The 27,004-nt window shown below is 44.6% G+C and overlaps 1 protein-coding gene across 1 annotated transcript in view; it reads left to right on the forward strand.

Annotated features, from left to right (window-relative positions):
- The window catches only part of FRMPD3 (FERM and PDZ domain containing 3), a 492,671-nt gene that overhangs the window by 132,722 nt on the left and 332,945 nt on the right, over positions 1–27,004 (forward strand). Inside the window, exon 2 of the mRNA XM_075324032.1 lies at positions 9,792–9,882. The gene's annotated coding sequence lies outside the window, so the exon portion shown is untranslated. The remainder of the gene's footprint in view (positions 1–9,791; positions 9,883–27,004) is intronic.

Consider the following 27,004-nt stretch of genomic DNA (forward strand, 5'->3'; position numbering starts at 1 on the left):
CCTCGGCTAGGTGCTCCAGGTGGGCTTCATACATTTGTGAGTACACAATCACATCATCCAAGTACAGCAAGACGGTCTTGAAATTTAGGTGTCCCAGACAGCATTCCATCAGCCGTTGGAAGGTCCCGGGGGCATTGCACAGCCCGAACGGCATGCTGTTGAACTCGCAGAGTCCCATAGGAGTGGCGAATGCAGTCTTCTCTCGGTCTTCTGGGGCCACAGCCACCTGCCAGTACCCGCTGGTGAGGTCGAGGGTGGAAAAGTAATTAGCGGTTCTCAACGCAGCCAGGGACTCTTCAATGCAGGGCAGAGGGTAAGCGTCCTTATGCGTTATCTGGTTAATCTTCTGGTAATCCACAGACATCCGCATGGTGCCGTCCTTCTTCTTAACCAGCACCAACGGGCGGCCCAGGGACTACAACTGTCCCTAATAACCCCTGCCTCCTTCATGTTCCTCAACATGTCCTTGGCACATTGGTAGTGTGCAGGGGGAATAGGCCTGTACCTCTCTTTGATAGGGGGGGTGCTCACCGGTGGGGATATGGTGTTGGACCCCTTTAATCTGCCCAAAGTCTAGAGGATGTTTGCTAAAAACTCGCTCATAGTCCCGTACCACCCGGTATACCCCTTCTTTGTGATGTGTAGGGGTATCTTCAGTGCCCACGTGTAGCTCTCGGCACCACTCGTCTAACTTCCCCTGGGCTGGGTGAGTGCTGGCAGTAGGCGGTGAGATTGGGGAAATGGCCTCGTGGATGGTGTGGGGAGTGGGGATCTAGAGTGAGCAACTTGGCAAGGGTAGCGTACCGGGGAAGCCTGACCTCTTCCTCCCCGCAGTTCAGCACCCTCACGGACACTCTCCGCTTCTTTACGTCTACCACCCCTCGGGCGGCCATTACTGTGGGCCAGTGTTCGGAGGGCATGGGCTCTATCATGGCGGGATAGTCACGCCCCTGGGGCCCTACCGCTGCCCTACACCAAATCATCATCTCACTCCTGGGAGGCACAATCAAAGGGGCTGCATCCATCACTCTCACTCCTCCAATCTCCCCTCCTGTCGAGTTCACATGCTGGCGATACATCAGGGCCCGGATCTCACGCTGCACAGCTCTCTGTCGGCTCCCCGCTGCTGTGGCGACCAGCTGCTGCAATAAGGTCAGCACGTCACTCATACAGTGCTCCATCACATTAGTCCCTAGCACTACCTTCGGGTTATGATCACTGGGTTCATTCATTATCACAATCATTCCCTGGTGCTGCAGTTCAGCTCGTCCCACGGTCATGGCCACTTGTTTGTACCCTACCTGGGTCAATGGGAGTCCATCAGCGACAATCAGTGTCATACTGGCGTCTGGGGGGGCTAGTTCGTCTTTTCCCCAATACCGTTGATACAGTGTGTATGGTATGGTGGTTACCTGTGATCCAGTGTCCAGGAGAGCCATCAGCGGGATACCGTCCACTGCCACGGGGATGATGGGTCGGGCTCCGATGTACCGGTCCCACCAGTCTGGGGGGCCATGGGGTTCTACTCCTGAGGATTGGCCCGTGGCCCCAGGGGTTGCTCGTTTAACGGACACCGTTGGGAGTAGTGGCCGGGCTTGCTGCACCTGTAACAAATCGGGGGTCCATACCGTGGGTCATTGGCCCTTCTCCGCTGCATCCAGGGGACGTCCTCGGGGCTGTCGGCGAGCTGCATCTTCGCCAGGGGCTGGGGCCTGGTCGGAGTCTGGAGTGCGGCAAGGTCCCCATCCATGCGGCGGACTTGGGCAGCCAGTTCCTCCATCATGCCGCTTGGGGTTGCAGGCATCGGAGGTGTTGAGAGGACAGGGGCCACCACGACGGGAGCCGTCTCAGCCGGCCATGGGGCTGCCTCCGGGACTTCCGACTCTGGAGGCTGCAGAGCTTTAATGGCCCGTTCCTTTAACACGGCAAAGCCCACATCAGGGTGTTCCAGGGCCCAGAGCCGAAGTTGTTTGCTGTCCTCCGAGGACCTCATCCCCTGTACAAACTGTTCCACTAGCATTTTGTTGCTGTCCGCATCGTTGATGGGGTCTACCCACTTCAGTGTGCGGAGGGCGGTTTGCAGACGCAAGGCGTAGTCCCGAATGCTATCCGCGGGCCGTTGCCGGCATTGTTAAAACTGCATCCGCAACTCGGCTTCGGTACGGGTCTCAAAGGCAGTTTGTAGCTTTTCAAAGATGGTGGCTACAGAGGACCGGTCCCCCTCGGCCCAGGTCTCCGCCTCCTGCTCAGCCGCGCCAGTTAGCTGCCCCAGCACTATCGCTGCACGTTGCTTATCAGTTAGGGGGTACAATTCCAGCAGCGGGCTAAGCTTCTTCCGGAAGACCTGCAACGCATCAGGTTTCCCATCGTACTGCGGCGGCCAGGTAGCTCCGGGCACATAGGGCAAGGAGAACGGCATCACCTGAGCGAGAGATGGGGCCACGGTGCCTCCCGCTAGTGCAGCCGGGACCGTCCGCGGGTGCCACTGCGACTGCGACCGCCGCTCCTCCAGCGGCTTCATCGGGCGCAGACATCTTGTTTCCGTCCCCCTTAGTCTTTTTCCGGCTCCTCCTCTACAGGGGCGGGGTTTCGGCTTTCGCGCCTCCACTACTCGGGAAGATGCTCGAGCGGGGACTTTTCGCGCCCAAAATGGCAGCTTCTCAAAATTTTCGGCCAGACGCCTCTGGCGGTCACAAGGCGCACCTCTACCAGATGGCAGAGCGATAAGATCCTGTTCGTGACGCCAAGTAGTCGCGGGCGGGGGAGGGGACGCTGCGCTCACCCACTGCTCGGGTCCGGCTGCTGCTGCTGCTTGGTGGTGGCTCGAGCGGTGCGCTGGATCCCGGGGACTCGAGCGGCATTCCTCGCCTGTGAGTGAAAGGGGGTGGTTTGAGTTTAGGGATATTGTCCGTGACGCCACCCACGGTTGTGGTGAGTTTGGTGGCACCACCGCTGCTCTGGACGGGGATCCCGGGAGCGATGACGGGGAGCAGCTTGGATGTTGGTTCTCCCCTCCGTGGGTAGGGGGTTGGTTGTCCCGGGGCCCGGTGTGGGAGGTAGGGATGTATGGCAGGCGGGTTACGGGGCCTGGTGAGGTGCAGGGTCGCGGGGGCAGCGCTGTGCCACATGGCATGGTGGTACTCACTCAGCCAATGACGAATGCAAAGTCTCCGGTAAAACAAACGGGTGGATGGACGGGTCCCACAGACAGCTGCGGTGTTTCTCCTCCTGGCAGGTTGATGGTGACTGCCTTTCCCTGCACCTGTGTTGTGTTACGGTTCCAATGGCTTCCCACTAGTAACCCGCTCCCCAGCTTGGATGGAGGCTGAGGGAATTTTGAGTTTGAAATTTCCAGAATCTTGAATTCCCGTCTTCTGTGCAACTCCTTGCAATATTTAGTGCTTTGGAGAGGTTACGGTCCGGAGGACAGGAGTTGGGTTTCGGCATCTGAAGTGAATGCTGCCAGATTGATTCGTGCTTTTCATAGGGTGCATCCTGCCAAGCCAGGCCCTGAGTGTCCGGAGGTCACTCCTAGGAAGGGTGGTACTGTCACGGATGTGTCTGGACCTTCAGGTGCTGCTGCTGGGACCAGGTGCAGAAGGGCACAGCGATTAGCAAGACATTAATGGACGCTGTCCCTTTAAGGGCTTGATTTAGGTTTTTTTTTCTGTTTCCTTGCCAGGTTGGAGGAGCCTTTCCTCCAGCTGGTAATTAAGGGCCTTTATAAAGTGGGGCCTTTCACTCCTCCATTGCGGGTTATACTCTTCACTTGTACAAGTGCCTTGCTCAGGAGTGCATGTGGCTTCAGACTACGGTTGCTGTATGTTCTGAAAATTCCCTCTCAAGATAAGTTGTTGTTTTTCCTTTTTCCCCTTCTGCTGTTTATTTTTGTGTTTGTTTCTCCCTCCGTGGATTGGTGGGTGGTGAGATTTAGTCCTAGGGTCTGGCTAGGAAACAGGGACACGTTGGCAGGCCACACCTCTTAACCCTTATAGGTACCTGTGGTTTGAGGGCAAGCGCAGGGCCCCCCAGTGTCAGGATCAGCGCAAGAGCCCCTGGCATCCCCCCTTTTCTTTGTTTTTCAGCCTTTCTTATTCCCAGGAGTCCACTTACTGGGTGTCTCTCCCCACACCCAGCGTGACACTTGACCGCATGGCATGGCACTGTGGTAAGGGACTATCAAAACCTGTACAGTTTATTAGCTTGGTCAGGGAATGTAGAACTGATTTTGAATAGTGAGAAAGCATCAGAGTGCAGATCAATAGAGGTATGAGGATAAAACCCTAAAATATTGGACAAATACTCCAGACAGTAATGTGTTGTACAATTGCAACAGTGAAGAAGATCAGTGTAGATGTCTGTGAATAATATAGAGAATCAGTTGATGGAAGTGGGATTAGAGGGGTGCTACCAGAAGTAACAGACTCAGGGCTCGCTCACACAACCACATTTTGTGTTCAAGTGGGATCCAATAAAATATTAGGTTGCACTTAGACCAATGTTAGCCTATGGGGCAGCTTACATGCATGGGGTTTTATTTTTTGGACCAAGCCAAACTAAGGAAAAAATATCAACATACCGAAGTTTTTTCCGATATTCGGATTGCACTCGGCAATGCAGGTCTATGGGTGTGTATAAATCATCAGACAGCACTCGGATAGCTACTGGGTGCAGTGGGATTTCTGTGGACTGAGAGAATGGAGAAGATGGAGACATTTTGTGCTCCATCATCCCTTCACAGTGTGCTCCGATTCTCCGATTCTCTCATCAGAGAGAATTGACGCATGCTAAGCTGACACTCAAACTCTGATCAGAGATGTCATTAGCATAATCGACCCAATTATCTCGGATGAGAGAATCTACGGTTGTGTGACACTGCCCTGAGTCGTATTGATCAATGATATGGTATGGCTGACATTTGCCCAGCTGCATTTCAATTACAATTACACATCTTTTCTTTTTGCATAATGAAATAAAAAGCTACAAAGAAAGCAGCACAATATTTTTTTTTATTTGAAATCAGGTTCAGTATTGAGATTTTGTATTTTTTGTGCATTCCTTTTTATGAAGCAGAAATAGTTTTGTTTATTTTTTTTAATACAAAAGAAAATACCTTTAAATCCAAACATTTCACTGTGACTGTTTGCCTGGCAAAGCGAGCTTGTCGCAAACAATTTTTTTTTCAAATCTGTTTTACTAATCAAATTTTATTTTTGTACACACCACTCCAATACATTGCCCTGTTGCAGGTGTATTTTGGATCTTTTGTTTACCTAATTAACCCTTTGTTATCATGTAATTTGTCAGAAAGCGGTTGTTTTCTCTTAAAAATAAGCAAAATAATATGGTAGAATTGTGAACACTTAACTGTGCAAATCTGTTTTTGCACACCTGTTTACTAGTGTAATTTGACAACTGTACATGCCATAGCTACACATCGGTTTGCAATCACATTTTGCTTTCTGTATATGTACCTACCTACATAGTATTCCTTGTATCCTTTTTGGCAAGGGTTGAATAATTGAAGTTGAATAGATTGTTAATATGTATAGTATTGTACATAACTTATGGAAAAATAAATATTGTTAATGGCAATGGACGGAATAATGTAAAAGAAAAAAAATCCCATACCATAGCTAAGAATGTGCAGAAACAGAAGTTCCAGGCGGCACATGTCCAAGGAAGGCATCCTGTGTGTTTTTAATTTAATTGAATTGAGAAACATGTATGGAAATGTGTTCAACTAATTAATTTAATATGCAGATGAGATAGGTGGGTCAGTCACAAAGGAAATAATCCACTAATTGTTTGTATATATATGTGTGTGTGCATTCACTTAATCTATAGATATGAAAAAGGCTCACTACTAGCCAAAACGTGTTATTTTACGCCTGTATGATATGATGGAATAAAGCATAAATATATTCCAGAAGATTTGGAGTGCCGGTCCTTTGTATTAGTTATAGCTAAGAATGTGGGAGCAGAAGCACCACCACTTTCACCAGCTATCAGGGGAGTAGTACTAACAAAAGCAGCTTGTAATTGACCTTCTTTTCCTCTAAGGCTGAGGCCACATGGGTTATGTGCGAGTGTCGCATGACACTCGTCATACAATCGCAGCACAGCGGGAGCCGAGTGTCAAGCGACTGTGGTTCAATCGTGCAATCAGACCACAGCTGCAGAGGGGAGCGCCGGCGCTGTGGAGGGGAAGGATTTATCTCCCTACCTCCTCCATTGCTGGTTGATGCGATTCTCGCACTGCACTCGCATTACACCGGTATAATGCAAGTACAGTGCAATGTTTCTCTCACCCCATAGACCTAAATGGGTACGCGTGAAACAGGATTGCATTATGCTCACAGCATGCTGCGACTGTTTTTTCGGTTCGATTAGGGCTGAGAAAATAATCGCTCATGGGTGCTGCCCCATAGAGTAATATTGGTCTGAGTGGAATGCGATTTTTTTATCGCATTACACTTGCACCATTTTTCTCGCCGTGTGTCCTAGGCCTATCAAATGTATTAGTGGTAACTGGAAGGCAAAAGAGGGCTTTTGAAATATATGGCACATCACTTGTCTAAAGGCTACTTTACACACTGCGATATCGGTCCCGATATCGCTAGTGTGGGTACCCGCCCCCATCTGTTGCGCGACACGGGCAAATCGCTGCCCGTGTCGCACAACAGCCGTCACACATACTTACCTGTCCGGCGACGTCGCTGTGACGGGCGAACCGCCTCCTTTCTAAGGGGGCGGTCCGTGCGGCGTCACAGCGACGTCACTGAAGCGTCACTGAACCGCCGCCCAATAGCAGCGGAGGGGCGGAGATGAGCGGGACGTAACATCCCGCCCACCTCCTTCCTACCGCATAGCGGCCGGGAGGCAGGTAAGGGGAACTTCCTCGTTCCTGCGGCGTCACACGCAGCGATGTGTGCTGCCGCAGGAACGAGGAACAACTTCGTTACTGCTGCAGTAACGATTTTTAAGAATGGACCCCCATGTCGCCGATTAGCGATTTTGCACGTTTTTGCAACGATGCAAAATCGCTTATCGGAGTCACACACAGCAACATCGCTAATGCGGCCGGATGTGCGTCACAAATTCCGTGACCCCAACGACTCCGCATTAGCGATGTCGCAGCGTGTAAAGCCCGCTTTAGTCACTGCAGGCTGATGTTACCTCTGACAGCAACACTGTCATTTCAAGTCAGTGATCTACACAGAATGGTCTGCCTGGTCACAAATGATGAAGAAGGATAATATTTTGACCATTTTTCATCTTTTCCTTCCCCAAAAAACAAGCAGAAGTCTGTAAGTGCTCCGTGATTTCAAATGAGGGTTGGTTACTTCAGGGTTACCATCTATTCCTATGGTGAGGTTACTTTGACACTGTTAAGGCTGTGATTGTGTTATAGAGTTTGAACACAGTTGGATGCCGTCTTAAGAGACCTCAGACTGTTACACACTTTTTAGGGCAATCAGACGGAAACTTTGTAATATTGCAGTATGTAGTAATTAAATTGAATGCAAATATTTTTTTTTAAACTTCCATCAACCTAGTGAATTCAAATTTCAAAACATTTGATCATCTGTAGTATGGAGAATCAAAGGGTCAATAATGAAGTGTAGCCAGTAATAGCCAAAAGTACAAGTATCAGGTGAAGTACCTACCTGAAAATGAAAGCAGAAGCATAGTCAAGGTCAAGGTCTGGAATAAAAGCAATCAAAAAGCAATGAGACTAGGCAGGCTTTAAATAGCAAGCCTTGATAACATCATTAGAAGTGGCTCAGGAGGTATCATGTTGTATAGCAGCAGACCCCAAACTGCAGAGACCATACTTAACAATCCACACTTTATCCCACTCAACCAGCTAATATTTAAAAAAAAGACAACGGTCTAATTTTTTGATGGACAGGATTTATTTTCTCATTAGATTTAACTTCAGCATGTCAATAATCAAGTTTCATCAGGGAGTCCAAAACGGTTTGCCACCACTGGTCTCCCGGCGGGCAAGTCCACTCTCGTCTCCAATCCATCTTCATATAACTAGCCGAGAGCTGTTATTTGGTTTCTCAATAAAGCTGAAATCAAGCAGAAAATTAACATCGAAGATAGGAATAAAACAGATTGCAAATCTTTTATCCAAAAAGGATTGTGTGGTGGTGGGAGCCGGGAGCTATTGAAACAGATACTGCCGGTGAGGAGGCCAGAAATAACCGAGGGAGTACTTTATAAACAGGAGGTATATACCAATACCAAGGTGTGATCGGAGAGGAAAAAGTGGGGGAAGGATGTGCCACTACTATACCCCACACATTAATGGTCGTAGAGGTGGTGAAAATAAAACCTCCTTTCAATACAAACAATTAGACATCTCACAATATCATTTTTTTTAACCCATGTAGTATTGCAAGGACTTAAGGGGGCAACTGAATACAGGAGTAGTCACTAAAAACCAAGCAAAAGTTTGTGATGACCTTTAAACCCATTTATATTTGCACACCACCTGACAAAGACAACATTTCTACCTCCAAATTGAATACAAAATTGAACTTTGCCTAAAAGGAAATCTTTTACCAGTTTTTTTTATACTTGAGAGCAGGGTAATTTAGCAATAGAGATCCTGATTCCATTGATGTATCACTTGTTGGGCTGTTTAGTGTAGTTTTTATAAAATAATTGTTTTATCTAAAGGAGATTATCACTAGAGGACTACTGTTAGGTAGTCCAACCATGCACATGCCCCCCCCCCCGATTGGCAGCTTCCTGTCTATGCATAGTGTAAACAGAAAGCAGCCAATTAGTGCTATGGGTGTGGTTAAATAGAGATAAGAGAACTGGTAGTTCTGATGCTGATAAAACAGGGATTTTATCTAAACTACAGAAAGCAGCCCAGTAAGTGACATAAAGCTGGAATCAGGGTCATTTTCCCTACATCATGCTGCTATTAGATGGGGTAGCAAAAACCTGGTGACAGATTTAAAAGTTAACCACAAGTCAAATATCTCCAGGCTTTCTCCAAACTTTTCTTTTTCATGTTGTTAACAGATTTTGAAATGTTTTCTAATCAGATTGTTGCAGAATTTCAGGTTGTATTTGCAAGAGATAAAGATTGAGAGATACTATAAGTCAATGCAGGACAGATTGGATAAAAAAAAATGATGGTTTGTGCATCCATTGACTATTTACTGTGTATTTATTAAAAACTATTTTACAACCAGAAAATAAGTGATTTTGGGAAATACTTGCTTATGCCAGCATAAATCGATATCAGCATATTAGAATTAATATAAAAGTGCTGATTTTTTTTATGGAAATTATTATTGTGTTGATAGATTTGATGTTTCTATGTATTTCTGTGCAGTTTTTCTTGTTAAAATACAGTACATAAAGTTCTCATTTTCTGCAGTCCTGTATGTGCGTATATTGCTTTTGAAGTGACAACATTATTTCTCTTCTCAAAACATATTTTGTTGCAGCAGCGCCCAAGAGATGCTTCAATGTGTTTCTGTATTTACAGTCAAACTATTTTAGGAATTTCTCCAGTATCAAAAAAGATTTTTTTTTTAGCTTGTCATAAAATAAATCTGAAAGGTAGATACATTAATATTCATGCAATTTTTGCAGGTACACATCTAACGATCCTGATTTATTGATAATTGAGTTCCAGAGTTGAGTTTTTGAATGACGGTATTTTAAAAAGCAATAATAGATGACATGGGTAATTCTAAGGTGAGCTTCTAAGGATGCAAAATTTTAATTTACCATCATATGTTTGATATATCATGCAGATTGTTCAGAAGTTTCCCTTCAAGAAACATGATGATTTCTCTACATGGATCATGGAGATCATGGATCAAGACAAAGATGGCAGCATGAAAAGTAATATTTATTTTTCTTAAGAGATAAACATTGTATCCTGAATATAAATTACATTGACTTTATCGATGGATTTTATTTTGAAATATTACGAATTGACGTATGTGACTGTAGACTTGTGAATCCTCAGAGCCTGCGGTGGTAGTCGTGACAGATACTGTCGGTTTGCTACAGCGCAGCCCTGGAACAGGTCTCTGCACCGCGTCCGCCCCTCTAGCACAGGGGAAGGGTTGCTGGAACTTGTCGTGTGGGGCACTAACTTGCAGGCCGGAGGCCAGGGCTCGTTCCATCTTCAGGACTGTTTCCCAGCTGCCGGTTGCAGCAGATCCCAGTGCCCTCAAACGCCACACATTGACACAGTCTTTTCTGAACAAAAACATCTGTTTACTTGTAACATCTCCCCAGTAGTGGGCACATTGATTTTTAATTACAGGGGACATCATTATTAATAAATACGGTCCTTTGGATATACGTTCTGGCTTTTCTCTACGGTCGTTGCCATTAGCGACCGGAGCCACTCTTAATTTGTACATTTTTCATTTTGACCGCTTCCCTGGTACTTGTGCTCCCACTGGGGTCCCTAAGCCCCTCTTCTTCCCCTTCAGCTTCACTATCCACGGCAGACTCAACTGTCTTTCCATGTAAACAAAGCAGACTGCAGCACCTGTGGTCAATGGCCGCCTGCGTGACACACAATTTGGCGGTACTGGGATGCCCGTCCAGTATCAAGGGATCACTTGACTCCACATACCATGTAAAAAAGCGATTGACAGTGTCCTACTGAGTGCAGATTTTTTCTTTCTTTATTCCATCATAGTGCAATAAACATGCCATGTCAACTGTCTTTCCAGTCAGTCAGGACCTACTCTTCTCTCAAGGTCCCACTGACCCTTCACTTATTGAGGGGATTCGTTAGGTCTCCGCCAGGGAATGTCCACCACCCGGGCCGCACTGCGTGTCCTGCACCCGGATTTGACAAGATCAGGCCAAATTAAAATTATTGGGGTTTTTCCTCCACCACGCCTCTCACAGACGCAGCCTGTTCCTCTCCCTCAGAGACTCTCCTCACCAACTGACTTTTTAACTTCTCTTTTTCAAACTAAGCCCCTCCCCTTCACTGACACCCTCTAGCCCGGGAGTACCAGGGAAGCAGCTTACACATTGTGGCCACCTAGTGGCCGTTTAAACATATTACACCATAACACAAGCTTCAAACATTGCATTTCATACACAGTACATTTGCAGGTCTGGGGCGGCTGAGCCTTACACTCCCTTACACCTGCACTCAGCCGTGAGGATTATACTGTGCCAGCGCCTGGAGCGGGCGATGATGTGACCGTATGTATGTGATTTGCATGCTTCCGGCCACATTCCAATAGCCTTACTGTATGTGGCCTCACTCAATACCCTTGCATGGAGGGAGGCCAAGCAAGTCTAGTTGTCACGTTGTACGCAAATTGCATACGTATGGTCATGCGCCCAACACTCCTGCTACCAAAGAATACTCACAGCGTGGATTGTGCGGGTTGTGAGGATTCACAAGTCTGCGGTCAAATAAAGTGTCTGCAGACTTGAACCCTAAGGCCCGACAATCCCTTTTAATTGTATTGGATTTATCACAATGACCAACTCTGATAAAAATGTCATTAGCAGTCTTCTTGATACATGTAGGCAGAAATTTTATAACTGTGATACATCCTTTGGAAGGAATTTAATCAGATTTTACTGAAAAATTTAAATTTCAATTTTTACATCAACAAGACATACTAAACAAAACCTTTGCCTTTCCTAGCTACTTTTGAAAGCAGCCTACCCAAAATACCGAGATAAAAACAATAGAGAACTAAAAAATTGTATAAAATATAAGAGTGAACAAGTTTTAACTAACAAAAGAAGTAAAAAATGGAAGTGGCAGACACCGTCACATCCATAAAAAAGTGAAAATGTATTAAAAAAATTCAAGGGGGAAGTAAGGAGCACATGACTATGTACTCCTTTTTTCTCCCTCGAATTGTTTTTATGACTTTTCAATAATTTCTATGGTTGGTGTGTGCTACTTTTTTTTTTTTTACTTCTTTTTTTGGTTATACTGGAAACTGGTTGAATTGCTGCACCACGTTCATCCTGCTGTGTAATGGTGAGTTCAATGGGGTACACATGTGCATGCTAGTAGTGCTGAAGTTTTTCTTCTTTGTATGGTGTAGTGAGCAAGTTTTAATCTAGGGGTTATATAATAATGTATAGCTAATATCTAGAAATATTTATATTAAGGTTATTTGTACTGATGGGCGAGCACCGTCTATAAAAGTCCAAATCTGTGCCGTTTGAAAAGTACCAGTGCCCCAACTCTGGGCCTGGTATTCTCAGGGAGCTCCAGGTATGCATCCGAATCTGGTAACTCAGATAATTAAAAAAATAAAGGAAAAATAAAGAAAAAAAGGGAAAAACAGGCACATTATATTTACCAGTCTCCCGCGCGGCTGTTGCCTCAGCGTCTCGTAGTTTACCTCATATTATGATATCCAGCACAGATGAAGCATATGGCTACAGGCTGCAGCCCCCAGCCCTGTGCTTATTTTGGCTGTGTATCAAAATAAGAGGAACCGCATGCAGAATTTTGTTTATTATTTACATAAATAATTTAAAAAATTGATGTTTGTTCCCCCCAATTTTGATACCCAGCCATGATAAATCCAACAGCTGTTGGCTGGTATTCTCAGACTGGGGAGACCCATAGTTATTGAGCCCCCACCAGCCTGCAGCCGCCCAGTATTGTTCCATCCATTAGATGGATGGTGTAATATAATGACAGTTGACAGCTGCCACTAAGCCCTAGATTAGTAATGGGAGGCGTCTATGAAACACCCTCATTAATCTGTACGTGAAAAGAAATAAAACACAAAACACAGACAAAATATTTTATTTGTAATAAAATACAAAAAAACACCCTCTTTCTCTCCTTTATTAACCCCCAAAACAGCGCGTGGGTACAGAACATGACCACACACTGTGGGCTTTAGGCAGAGACTGAGCTGCAGAGATGAGCAGTGACACTTTTACAGTTTATTTGCTTTCACAGCTGGAGGCTTCCACGGTACCTCAGCTTTGACTGTAGGAAAACTGACCTAAGGTGACCTCATTAAACTCAGTGACCTCATCTCAGATGACCTGAGTTCACAAACAAGCATCTCCTAGCAGAAGAACATGTTTTTTTCGCTAGAGATGCCGATTTGGTGCTGAAATGTATATACTATATTTCGGCACCAAATCTGCATCTTCTGGCAAACAATTATATCAAAACACGATGCAACATTAATGTGATAGTAATGCAGATTTGGCTGCTATATAGCGGAGCGAGTAAGCAGAGGTTAGGCAGGAAACTACGTCAAAACTGGGAGGTCGCATACAAGACCAAAATCACAAGGCTGAAAAAAGTTGAAATAGGGCTTGAGATCAGACAACAGAAACAAGGGCTAAAAACACAGAAACTGAGCAAACAAGCTCAGATAGCAGGATATCAGGAGCTTAAATAGCTTGGACACTCACTCATGATAAACAGTAGTGAGAAAATATTAACAAACATTAACCCCTGAGCTCTCTGCCTGTTTAGTACTACATGTCTCCAAAAAAATAGCACTAGCATTTTTGCCTCACATCACTCGCAACAAAAAGCACAGCACCCCCAACAACAAAGGAAGAAACAGGAAGGGCATGTACCGGCCCAGATATCACACAAATGTTTCACTCAGTGGGAGTGAGAATATGGCATTGTCCAAAAAGAGCAGTGTATCGGCACCATTCAATAGGGGACAAAATTGCATCAGTTTTGTACATTCCTTGATACAGCACAATCAACAATTACTGATATTTTTCAGGCTTTTAACCTATGTGATGAAGCTCTATCCTTTTTGAGCAAACAGGTACAGGATTTAAAAATCAACAGTAGAATTAATCTGCAACCAGGCTTTTTCTTTGTAAACTCACAGCAGCATTATTTGCTGGCTGAGACCCTAATTTCAGCAATGTATCAATTGCTGGTCTACATGCTGTCATTTTGATACAATCAGTGATTTCTCTGCTGCAGATCTAGCAGTGCTTGAATACTGAGTGTATAATCCAGCCCACACCATTGATTGGCAGCTTTCTGTGTACACTGTGCTGTCACAATGACTATGGGATAGCGGGGAACTGGGGCTCCTAGTCTGTCCCTCAAGCTGGAGGACCCTATGTTATCCTTAACCTCAGGGATACTCCTGATGTTGAAGAGGCCTGAGTCTCCTTCCTGGCTCTGCTCCTGACCAGTCTTGATCTGATTCCCTCTGCCCCCAGTGAGGTACAGGAAAGGAGTGTGATGAAACCCACAGAGAGAGGAAAACCAAAATCTATCACACACAACGCACGCACAAAGGAAAAGACAATAAGACATTCAGGAGTAAAAAGAAGAGCAGGAAGAAAGGTCCAAAACAACAGGGGTTACCTCCACAACCGTACAAAGTAATGAGCACAACTTTCACCGATAAGTCTGTGACCTAACCTCTTACAGACCAACTTAGAATAAACTATAGCTGGCATCGATGGATGTTATCCATCAGTATAAATAGGAGGGGAGTAGGTATGATAGATCTCCCCACAACATGTGACCAAAGGAGCAAGTAGACCAGCATTGATTACCTCTTGGTAGCCTGCCCAAGTCTGCCTGTGTTGATCTCAGACACCAGAGAAACCATCCAGCGAGTGTCAGAATCTGCAATCTGAACAGCGCCCAATGCTGCTTTTCACAGTCGGCGAAGTTTGTTCAAAACTCCATGTGACGTGCATAGGCAGAAAGCCGCTAATCAGTGATGGAGGCCAGGTTAGACGGAATAGTTGGTTATGAAGGATGAGATGTATTTGTGGCCTCGAGTATGTGGGAAAGACGAGCATGGAGTTTAGGAGACGGGTCGGCGAACACCTTAGAGATGTAGCCAACAAAAGAGACACCCCCCTGTCTAAGCATATGGAAATCATGCACAATGGGGATGTTTCGGGCCTTACCTTCATGGGTATTGATCTCATTAACTACCCAGTCAGAGGTGGGGATTGGAATCGAAGGATCCTCCAACGCGAGTGTAGATGGATTTACACACTCAAAACTCAAACACCATTAGGCCTTAATGAGACTTTGACATTTGGTTGCTTTTTGTGAACTATAGGGCGTTATAGGGTCTCTAGGGCTAGCCGCCGATGAACGGGGGCACCCGGTACCTTATGGTGTTGTTACACTCCGTTGGTAGGTAGGGGAAAGAATAGGGTATTCTTAGGGTTGACTAGTCTATACTCCGTTGCCCCTCTGCCTCGCCAGGTCCGCGTACATTTGCTACCGTCATCTCAATTTTTTTCTCTTGCAGCTTGATAATAAATTATTTTTTTTCCCTCGGATATGTCACTCTGTGTCCATTTTCCCATGTTACTTGTGTCTCTTGTGGGAGACAGCCTTAATCCAATCAATGTGTCCCCTTGTTTCCTCTCTTTATTTATTGGAAATTTCTTTTGGGACCTTTTTTGATTCAGGCAATGACTCATTTTTCAGTACTTATATTCTGAGCTCCATGTGGTTAATCCCCATCTCTCCTCCACCTCCCTTCTTCTTCTCCCCCCCCCTCTCTTACCATCCCCCTCTCTCCCCTCCCTCCCTAGTACTCCTCCTCTGTCATTAGTTTGTGGTTCCCTTTCAGCTGGGGGATGGGCACCTAAGATACTGATGGTTTGGTGTCCATGGTTTTCACACCCTCTATGACACTTGTGTGAATATACATTATTAACTTGAACTGACCAGCCTATATACATTTAGCCCACTCTTTTGTCTATCTATGTAGGTGGGCTCCTCCGTTTTGGAGGTGATCGCCCCCCACTATAAGGTATTGCACCCATTCTTTTTTGGGGGGATTGGTGGTGTCTTTGTAGGTACCTTCCAATTGTGGGCATTACCCTACCCCTTGTTTTGGTTGACGTGCGCTCCTGTACAGACGGGTGATGCAGGGGTAGGTGTGGCCTCGAGTTCCCATGATAGGAACGGTCATGTGATCAGGTTAGTGATGCGGTGATGGGCGGCGCCTTTATGACGTTAGCCCAGAGGCATCCTAGGGAGCTGCACACGCGTCCAGCCGGACGGCATAATACTATTACTTTTGCTTGGCTGGTTGTATTACTGGATTGGTAAAGCATTGACACGATCTACTATAATATTAGTTTGAATTATGGTTGAGAGACACATTTGGCAAACAAACATTTTCTAATGTATATAGAGAGAACACACAGAACGCCGATGTGTCCTCCTACCCCAGATGCAGAACAACCTGTTCTAATCAAATATTACATTATAAAGACAAGGCACATTATCCTGCACGGAACACACAATATGCAAGACTTCAGCTTCAAAATATAAAAAGATGTTTAAGAAGCCTTCTGATACCATACTCTAGAGTCTACACGATCAGCGAAACAGAGAGGAGCCGAGATGGGTGAAAATAATACATCAAAATAACTATTAACCTTCCAAACCATATATCCTTATTTCACAAAATGAAATCCAGATGATCAAAAATCTATAAAGAGTGCCTGAAGAGAATTTCTTCTTGCAAGAAGAACTCTATCAACTGGACTAGATGATGATCTCTGGAGTCATGTATGAGGATACACAACCAGCTACATAGGACTAATGACAAAGCAAATATTGATGTCAAAAGCTTAGGATGAGACTGTGTTAAATATCATACAGTGTCTACAGCATTGCAACCTCAATTACCAGCTATATAATGTCTGCAGGAGACACATTATATCGGGTATGTTTGGTGCTCAGCCCAGGGAGAGCTGCTTGCAGTGTTTGATCAGCTCACACTGGGGGTAATAACAGAGTGGTCAGATGTAGTGTGCACCCAAAAAAACAATATATAAACTCCACGCACCCGACGAAAGTGATCTGTTTATGGCTGGCTCCATGTGAGCAGAGACCAGACGTGCCCAATCAGTGACATCCATTGGGGTTCAGGTCAAGTCCAGATCCCCAACCAAACTTTATGTAAAGTCCGGAAGCACCCGCCAAAACAAACTGCCTTGGAACCTCTCATTTCTAATCACAACACTTATTTTGATTTCTAAAAAAGATAGTGACCCAGCAGGGCCAATATATTTATTTCCAATATAAGATGTATAAAGTTGTCCATTTTTTTAACATTAATGGCCTATCCTTAGGATAGGCTATCAATGTCTGATCAGCTGTGGTCTGGCAACCTCCACCCCCTTTCAGCTGTTCCCAGCGCCAGCGGCGGCAGCCATAGGGAAACGGAAATGTTCAGTTCCGGAGTTGCTAAATCTTCTGATAGCAGGTGGGTACTGCACATCCGCCTCCTATTCAAATCAACAGGAGGTGGATGTGCAGTACCCGGCTGTGGCAACTATCAGAAGACGGGCAGCTCTAGAACTAAACACTTCTGGCCCTCTGCTTCAACCGCAGGCAATGGGAACAGGTGATTGGTAGGGGTGCGAGTTATTGGAGTCTTGCCGATCAGACATTGGTGACCTATCCATAGGGTAGTCCATCACTGTTTAAATAGCAGACAACCTCTTTAACACATATGATCATTCCTTTTTTTTTTAATAAAATCTGTTCAAATATGTAACCAGAAATCGCAATTTTTTTTAGAAATTCAGTCCTTAAAAGTTAAAGTAACAATCCTAATCCTAATCCTGTCTTAATCTATATGTAAAGTAGTGTAGGTTCATTAAAATATAAAGCGATCATTGTCTTATCCAGGTTCTCAGCATTGCTCCAGTTCTCTTCTAGTTAATGTGACTTGTCTTTTTTTTTGCCAGCTCACACAGAAAGGGCCATGTGGGATGGTGCTACTTCCACCAATGTAAGCTTAAAGGGAACCAACTACCAGGATTTTGCTATATAAAGAAAAGGCAGTGCCATACTGACACTAGGATGCTGAATCCAAGCATATCTCGTTAAAAGATTGGATGTCTGGTTGCTGAAATATCTGTAATCAAAGTTGCCAAAATGCACTGAACGTTTGATTGACGTGCGCATCGGGGAGGGCTTTTATGGGTCAGATTGTTACAGTAAATCATAAAACAAGAAGCCAAAAAGAAGAATATTTAGCTGGGTTGTCTAGGTAAGAAAAAGAGTTCCCTCGAGGCTTGGAACTGTAAAATATAACAAACTAATTGACACCCACCTAGATCCAGCACAGGGTTCTCTATAATCTGTTCAGAAACAGGAATAGGAATCATCATAGTTCCACCAGTAGCAGGACTACCACAGCCTGTGATTGTCTGCAGCGGCCCACAGACTTGAACGGCATGTCAGTGGATGTATTTTTGATGATGCGCTTTTCCGTTAGTTTTGGTGCCTATGTCAGGTAATAATAACCTTCAAGACTTAGGTGAACTCCCTCTGCAGTTCTACTGCCTAAACTATTGGAAGTGTTCATGGCAGGAGTAGACAATCATACAGTCATGGACGAATGTGTTGGCACCCTTTAAATTGTTCCAGAAAAGGAAGTGTTTCTCTCAGAAAATTATTGTAATTACACATTTATTTCCTTTGAGTGTAACGGAACAACACAAAACAAAAAACAGAAAAAAAAAATTTGGACATACAGGGGCATCTCAATAAATTAAAATATCATCAAACAGTTAATTTATTTCAGTAATTCAATACAAAAAGGGAAACACATATTATACAGAGTCATTACACACGGAGTGATCTATTTCATTTGTTTATTACTGTTAATGTTGATGATTATGGCTTACAGCCAATGAAAACCTAAAAGTCATTATCTCAGAAAATTAGAATACTATATAAGATCAACTTAAAAAAAATATTTTACCTACATACCTCCATCCCAAATTTGCCGCCCAACATTAAACACTCACTGATTTGTAGAGACACAGTGATGACTTGGAAGGCGGTTAGGAAAAAGTTCAGGTTAGCCTGGAACATCTCCAAATTCCTTAATATATGGGCTTGTCCTGACTTTCCACAGGGAAGGGAAAATTATCTCTTTAAAGAATGGAGGGAAAAAGGGATTGGAACTCTAAAAAACCTGATGCATGATACAGAATGGAGATGGATGACGTGTGATGAGTTGACAGCAAAGTATGACTTGCGCCCATTCCAGACTCTCCAGTTTGAACAGGTGAAACAAGGGATAATGAAGAAACTATACAACATAAATATCGAATATGAGGCAAATCAGATGGATGCGATCATATATAGGGACATCCATGCAACAAATATATCAAGTCTTTATGGAAATATGAGAGAAGTGTTAGTCCCTAACATATCAGGAAGAATGTTGGAAGGGTGGGCAAAGCAGTTGGGAGATCAAGAGGTGGAGGAGAAGATTTTGAATGGTTGGATGGTGATGAAAAAGAAGATTGTGAATGAGAACTTAAGAGATACCCAACTCAGGATCATTCATAGAGCTATCTATAGATTTAATATACTGAATGCAAGACATCCAGATAAGATGATGAGTTGTCCAAATTGTGGTATGGAAAAAACAGATCTATATCATGGGATATGGCAGTGCGAAAGGATTGAAAGATTTTGGAAACAAGTCCAAGGGGTAGTGAGGAAAATCTGGAATAGAAATGTAGAGTTGGATCCAATGGTCTGGTTATTTCACTATCAGCATCGGGAGGAGGGAGAGAAAGGGGGAGACAAGTTACTGAATCTTTTCCATGATATAGCAATGATAAGTAAAAGGGCTTTTCTTCAGAAGTGGCTGGTGAAGGAAATACCAACAAAAGAAGAACTTGTTAATCAATTAAAAAAACGCTCATGTTGGAGAAGGTGATGGTGGAGAGGTCTAAAGAAAGGATGACAGCAACATTTTTCAGTAAATGGAGAAAGTTCATAAGCGTCATATGTTCTAGAGAAGAAATAATACAAATAATGTCCACATTTGTGTCTACGGAATGGTACATGAAGGAAGACCTGTCAGGGTCCCTGTGCGAGCTGAAAGTATAGTTGGCCAAATTCTGGGTTGTGTCGCATGGAGAGGGGAGGGGGGGATGGGAGGGATAGTGTTTATACAGTCAGGGCCAGAAATATTTGGACAGTGACACAAGTTTTGTTATTTTAGCTGTTTACAAAAACATGTTCAGAAATACAATTATATATATATAATATGGGCTGAAAGTGCACACTCCCAGCTGCAATATGAGAGTTTTCACATCCAAATCGGAGAAAGGGTTTAGGAATCATAGCTCTGTAATGCATAGCCTCCTCTTTTTCAAGGGACCAAAAGTAATTGGACAAGGGACTCTAAGAGCTGCAATTAACTCTGAAGGCGTCTCCCTCGTTAACCTGTAATCAATGAAATAGTTAAAAGGTCTGGGGTTGATTACAGGTGTGTGGTTTTGCATTTGGAAGCTGTTGCTGTGACCAGACAACATGCGGTCTAAGGAACTCTCAATTGAGGTGAAGCAGAACATCCTGAGGCTGAAAAAAAAGAAAAAATCCATCAGAGAGATAGCAGACATGCTTGGAGTAGCAAAATCAACAGTCGGGTACATTCTGAGAAAAAAGGAATTGACTGGTGAGCTTGGGAACTCAAAAAGGCCTGGGCGTCCACGGATGACAACAGTGGTGGATGATCGCCGCATACTTTCTTTGGTGAAGAAGAACCCGTTCACAACATCAACTGAAGTCCAGAACACTCTCAGTGAAGTAGGTGTATCTGTCTCTAAGTCAACAGTAAAGAGAAGACTCCATGAAAGTAAATACAAAGGGTTCACATCTAGATGCAAACCATTCATCAATTCCAAAAATAGACAGGCCAGAGTTAAATTTGCTGAAAAACACCTCATGAAGCCAGCTCAGTTCTGGAAAAGTATTCTATGGACAGATGAGACAAAGATCAACCTGTACCAGAATGATGGGAAGAAAAAAGTTAGGAGAAGAAAAGGAACGGCACATGATCCAAGGCACACCACATCCTCTGTAAAACATGGTGGAGGCAACGTGATGGCATGGGCATGCATGGCTTTCAATGGCACTGGGTCACTTGTGTTTATTGATGACATAACAGCAGACAAGAGTAGCCAGATGAATTCTGAAGTGTACCGGGATATACTTTCAGCCCAGATTCAGCCAAATGCCGCAAAGTTGATCGGACGGCGCTTCATAGTACAGATGGACAATGACCCCAAGCATACAGCCAAAGCTACCCAGGAGTTCATGAGTGCAAAAAAGTGGAACATTCTGCAATGGCCAAGTCAATCACCAGATCTTAACCCAATTGAGCATGCATTTCACTTGCTCAAATCCAGACTTAAGATGGAAAGACCCACAAACAAGCAAGACCTGAAGGCTGCGGCTGTAAAGGCCTGGCAAAGCATTAAGAAGGAGGAAACCCAGCGTTTGGTGATGTCCATGGGTTCCAGACTTAAGGCAGTGATTGCCTCCAAAGGATTCGTAACAAAATATTGAAAATAAAAATATTTTGTTTGTGTTTGGTTTATTTGTCCAATTACTTTTGACCTCCTAAAATGTGCAGTGTTTGTAAAGAAATGTGTACAATTCCTACAATTTCTATCAGATATTTTTGTTCAAACCTTCAAATTAAACGTTACAATCTGCACTTGAATTCTGTTGTAGAGGTTTCATTTCAAATCCAATGTGGTGGCATGCAGAGCCCAACTCGCGAAAATTGTGTCACTGTCCAAATATTTCTGGACCTAACTGTAAGTAATGTTTGTAACAAGTTATCAAGGAATGCTGAAGGGGGGTAGCGGAGACTAAATAATGGAAATATACATTGACGAAGAAGGGGAAGGAGCAAATTTGATGACCGTGACAAATATTTGATCGATAAATTGTAGAGACTATGTTATTTGATATTTTGATTTGCTGACCCTTATTTTCTTCATTCTGTACCCTATTTTACCATTACAAGAAAAGAAATAAAAATTTGGTTTAAAAAAAAAAAATATTTTAAATGCAGAAATGTTGACGCCTACTGAAAAGTCTGTACAGTAAATGCATCAATACTTTTTCGGGACTCCTTTTGCATGAATTACTGCGTCATTGCGGCGTGGCATGAAGCTGATCAGCCTGTGGCACTGCTGAAGTGTTATGGAAGCCCAAGTTGCCTTCAGCTCGTCTGCATTGTTGGGTCTTCTGTCTCTCATCTTCCTCTTGACAATACCCCATACATTCTCTATGGGGTTTAGGTCAGGTGAGTTTGCTGGCAATCAAGCACAGTGATACTGTGGTTATTAAACCAGGTATTGGTACTTTTGGCAGTGTGGACAGGAGCCAAATCCTGCTGGAAAAATAAATTTCCATCTCCAAAAAGCTTATCGGCAGAGGAAGCATGAAGTACTTTAAAGTTTCTTGGTAGATAGTTGCGCTGACTATAGTCTTGATAAAACACAGTGCACCTATAGCAGCAGATGACATGGCTCCCCAAACCATCACTGATTTTGGAAACTTCACACTAGACCTCCAGCAGCTTGGATTGTGGCGTCTCCACTCTTCCTCCAGACTCTGGGACTGCGATTTCCAAATGAAATACAATATTTACTTTCACCGGAAAACAACACCTTGGACCACTGAGCAACAGTCCAGCTTTTTTTCTCCTTGGCCAAAGTAAGACACTTCTGGAGTTATCTTTTGGTCATGAGTGGCTTGACACAAGGAATGCAACACTTGTAGCCATGTCCTGGATACGTCTGTGTGTGGTGACTCCAGCAGCAGTACACTTCTTGTGAATTTCCCCAAATTTTAGAATGGTCTTTTCTTAACAATCCTATCAAGGCTCTGGTTATCCCGGTTGCTTGTGCACCTTTTTCTACCACACTTTTTCCTTCCACTCAACTTTCCTTTAATATGCTTGGATACAGCACTCTGTGAAAAGCCAGCTTCTTAAGCAATGACCTTTTGTGACTTACCCTCCTTGTGGTGGAGTGTGTCAATGACTGTCTTCTGGACATCTGTCAAGTCAGCAGTCTTCCTTATGATTGTGTAGCCTACTGAACAAGCCTAAGGGACCATTTTAAACACTTAGGAAGCCTTTGAAGGTGTTTTGTGGTAATTATTCTAATTTTCTGAGATAATGACTTTTGGGTTTTCATTGACTTTAAGCCATAATCATCAACATTAAGAGAAATAAACACTTGAAATAGATCACTCTGAGTGTAATGACTAGAGATGAGCGAACCGGTTGTGGTTTGGCTCGAGCTCGGTTCGCCGAACCGAGGTTTGGTTCGAGTTCGGATCGGCGAACCACTCAAACCCATAGGAAACAATGGGAGGCAATCACAAACACATAAAAACACCTAGAAAACACCCTCAAAGGTGTCCAAAAGGTGACAAACAACTCACAACACAACACGAACACATGGGAAAGTGACAAGGACAAATACTCATGCGAAAACTAAACAGCTGGACGAGGAAAAAGAGGAGACACAGATATAGGCATGGCATGCCCTTCTAAAATCATGTAAAACACCGCAAGGTGACTCAAAGCGGAGTCTCCCTTTTTTCCAAAAATTGGGCCACACAGACACCCACCCCTTCAGTGGCAGCACTTGTGCCCCAGTTGTACACTTCACAGGTAGATTTGCTTCAAGCACATTCAAAAATACGCCATCCTTAACCGTCCCCAGGATGACACCGGGGTAGGTAGCAAAGTCTTTGCTGAACCATGACTTGTTCATCTTGGCTCCTTTTAAAAAACACAGCAAGGGTTACTCCAAGCAGAGTCTCCCTTTTTTTCCAAAAATTGGGCCCCACAGACACCACTTCAGTAGCAGCACTTGTGCCCTAGTTGCAAACAGGATGTTTTGATTTGCATCAAGCACATTCCAAATCCACAAGCATTTACTCTCCTCAGGATGAAACAGGGGTAGTAAATTCCTTGTGGATCCATGACTTGTTCATTTTGATGAACGTTAGTCTGTCCACATTGTCACTGGACAGTAGAGATGAGCGAACCGGTCCCGGTTCGGCTCGAGGCCGGTTCGCCGAACAGGGGTCCCGTTCGAGTTCGGTTCGTCGAACGTTCGACGAACCAAACTCGAACGTATAGGCTATAATGGGAGGCAATCACAAACACATAAAAATGCATTATAAATGTACACAAACAGTTAATAAACATTGCCATAACACTTACCGGTCCTCGCGATCCCTTCTGCACTCTGTCTCCTGCCGCTATTCCATCCGATGATCGCTGAATCCTCCCGGTGACCTGCACTGCCAGCAGAGATGCAGGACCTATCGTGACGTCAAAAAAGCCATGTGACCAGTCACGTGGCTATTATCTCATTGGCTACAGACTGGTCACATGACTATGACACGTCATGTAGGACCTGCGAGTGCATCTCTCCGGTACACGGTGCACATATGTGTATCGCCGTGTACCGGCGACATGCTCTAGCACACGGTCGACTCCCCGTTCCGTTAGGGACCAGCTGACACAGCCGGTCATTAACGGAGATCACCGTTGCCATAGCAACGCAGTTAGCGGTGACGTCACCGCTAACCGCGGCTCCGAGAGCACCGTTGCTATGGTAACGTGTCTGTCAGCGTTACCGCTGTTACCGCTGACAGCCAGCACTGATCACTCACGGAGTGAAAGCTGCACGCTGCTTCCCGATTGTGGTGATGATTGTAGTGAGGATGAGGTTCCCCAGCCCCAAGTGATGAGCTGGTGAACCTCATCCTCACTACAATCGTCACTACTACTACACTAAAAAGAAAGAAGACAGAAGAGCAGGATCGTGGAGGGCTGACAGGGGGTAATAAAGATGGAGTCTCTAATGTGTCTGTGTATTTATTTCTATTAAAGTATTTTTTCTCTGTGTGGTGTTTTTTTTAACCCTTTATTGGAGATTCTTAATGGCCGGGTCAAACGTGCCTGACATTAAGAATCTCTGGCTTAATACTGGCTAGTAAAACAAAGCCAGTATTAACTCATGATTACCCAACAAGCCACCCGGCTCCAGGGCTGTTGGAAGAGTTGGATACAGCGCCAGATGATGGCGCTTCTATGAGAGCGCCATTTTCTGGGACGGCTGCGGACTGAAATCCGCAGTAGAGGTGCCCAGAAACCTCGGGCTAACCTGTGCTGCGGATTCCAATCCCCAGCTGCCTAGTTGTACCCGGCTGGACACAAAAATGGGGCGAAGCCCACGTCATTTGTTTTTTAATTATTTCATGAAATAAGTGAAATAATTAAAAAAAAACGGGCTTCCCTATATTTTTGGTTCCCAGCCGGGTACAAATAGGCAACTGGGGGTTGGAGGCAGCCCGTGGCTGCCAGCTGTACCTGGCTAGCATACAAAAATATGGCGAAGCCCACGTCATTTTTTTGGTGGGCAAAAAATTTCTGCATACAGTCCTGGATGGAGTATGCTGAGGCTTGTAGTTCTGCAGCTGCTGTCTGCTCTTCTCCATACAGACAGACAGCAGCTGCAGAACTACAAGGCTCAGCATACTCCATCCAGGACTGTATGCAGAAGTTTTTTGCCCCCTGAAAAAATTATGTGGGCTTCGCCATATTTTTGTATGCTAGCCAGGTACAGCAGGCAGGTACGGCTGCCCCCAACCCCCAGTTGCCTATTTGTACCCGGCTGGGAACCAAAAATAAAGGGAAGCCCTTTTTTTATTATTTCATGAATTTCATGAAATAATTAGAAAACAAATGACGTAGGCTTCGCCCCATTTTTGTGTCCAGCCAGGTACAACTAGGCAGCTGGGGATTGGAATCCGCACCACAGGTTGGCCCGAGCTTTCTGGGCCCCACTGCTGCGAATTGCAGTCTGCAGCCGCCTCAGAAAATGGAATTTTCATAGAAGCGCCATCTTCTGGCGCTGTATCCAACTCTTCCAGCACCTGCCTGCTATACCTGGCTAGCATACAAAAATATGGCGAAGCTCACGTCCTTTTTTTGTAGTTTTTTGGCAAAAAAAATAAAAAATGCTTCCCTGGATTTTCCATTGCCAGTGAAGGTAACACCAAGCAGTGGGGGTTAGCAGCCAGTAGCTGCTTGGATTACCCTTAGCTAGCAATACAAAAAATGCAGCGGGAGCCCATATATATTTTTTTTAATTATTTATTTAAATAACTAAAAATAAAATGGGCTTCCCTGTATTTTGATTGCTGGACATCACAGTGCTGTAAAAATAAATCTTTAAAAAAATGACGTAGCGCTCCGCGGTATTTTTGATTCTCAGCGCAGATAAAGCAGACAGCTATGGGTTGCCACCCCCATCTGCCTGCCGTTACCTTGGTTGGCAATCAAAATACAGGGAAGCCCATTAATTTTTTCTATTTAAAAAATAGTTAAAAAAATGACGTTGGGTCCCCCCATTTTTGATAGCCAGCTAGGGTAAAGCAGACGGCTGTAGCCTGAAAACCACAGCTGGCAGCTTTACCGTGGTTGGGGATCCAATGTGGAGGTCCCCTCAGGCTCTTTTTTATAATTATTTTATAAATAATAATAATTACACAATAAAAGTAGGGTCCCCCCCAAATTGGATCACCAGCCAAGGTAAAGCGGACAGCTGTGGTCTGGTATTCTCAGGGTGAGAAGGTCCATAGTTATTGGGCCTTCACAGCCTAAAAATAGCAGGCCGCAGGCACCCCAGACGTGGCGCATCCACTAGATGCGCCAATCCTGGCGCTTCACCCCAGCTCATCCCGTGCCCTGGTGCAGTGGCAAACGGGGTAATAAATCGGGTTGATACTAGCTGTAAAGTCACCTGAGATCAAGCCCAGCAGTTTGTGATGTCATGGCGTCTATTAGATACCCAACATCATAAACTGTCAGTACTAACAAAAACAAAAAATCGACAAAAGAAATTTATTTGAAAAAACAGTCCCCAAAACATTTCCTCTTTCACCAATTTATTGTAAGAAAAAAAATAAAGGGGTCCCACGACGACTCTGGACCGTCTAGAATATGGGGGGGAGACACTCAGGGAACGTATCCCCCATTTTCTAGGAGTGCGGACCCTTCATGTGAGGAGTGTGGGTGCAATGAATCTGCACTCACTCTTCTCGGGTCCACAGCAGCAGAGTCCATGTCGTAATGGTTGCTACCAAAGCTGCAATGCCCTGCTCATGAGG

Source organism: Anomaloglossus baeobatrachus, chromosome 9 (genome assembly GCF_048569485.1).
Source record: "Anomaloglossus baeobatrachus isolate aAnoBae1 chromosome 9, aAnoBae1.hap1, whole genome shotgun sequence".
Classification (NCBI taxonomy): Eukaryota; Metazoa; Chordata; class Amphibia; order Anura; family Aromobatidae; genus Anomaloglossus; species Anomaloglossus baeobatrachus.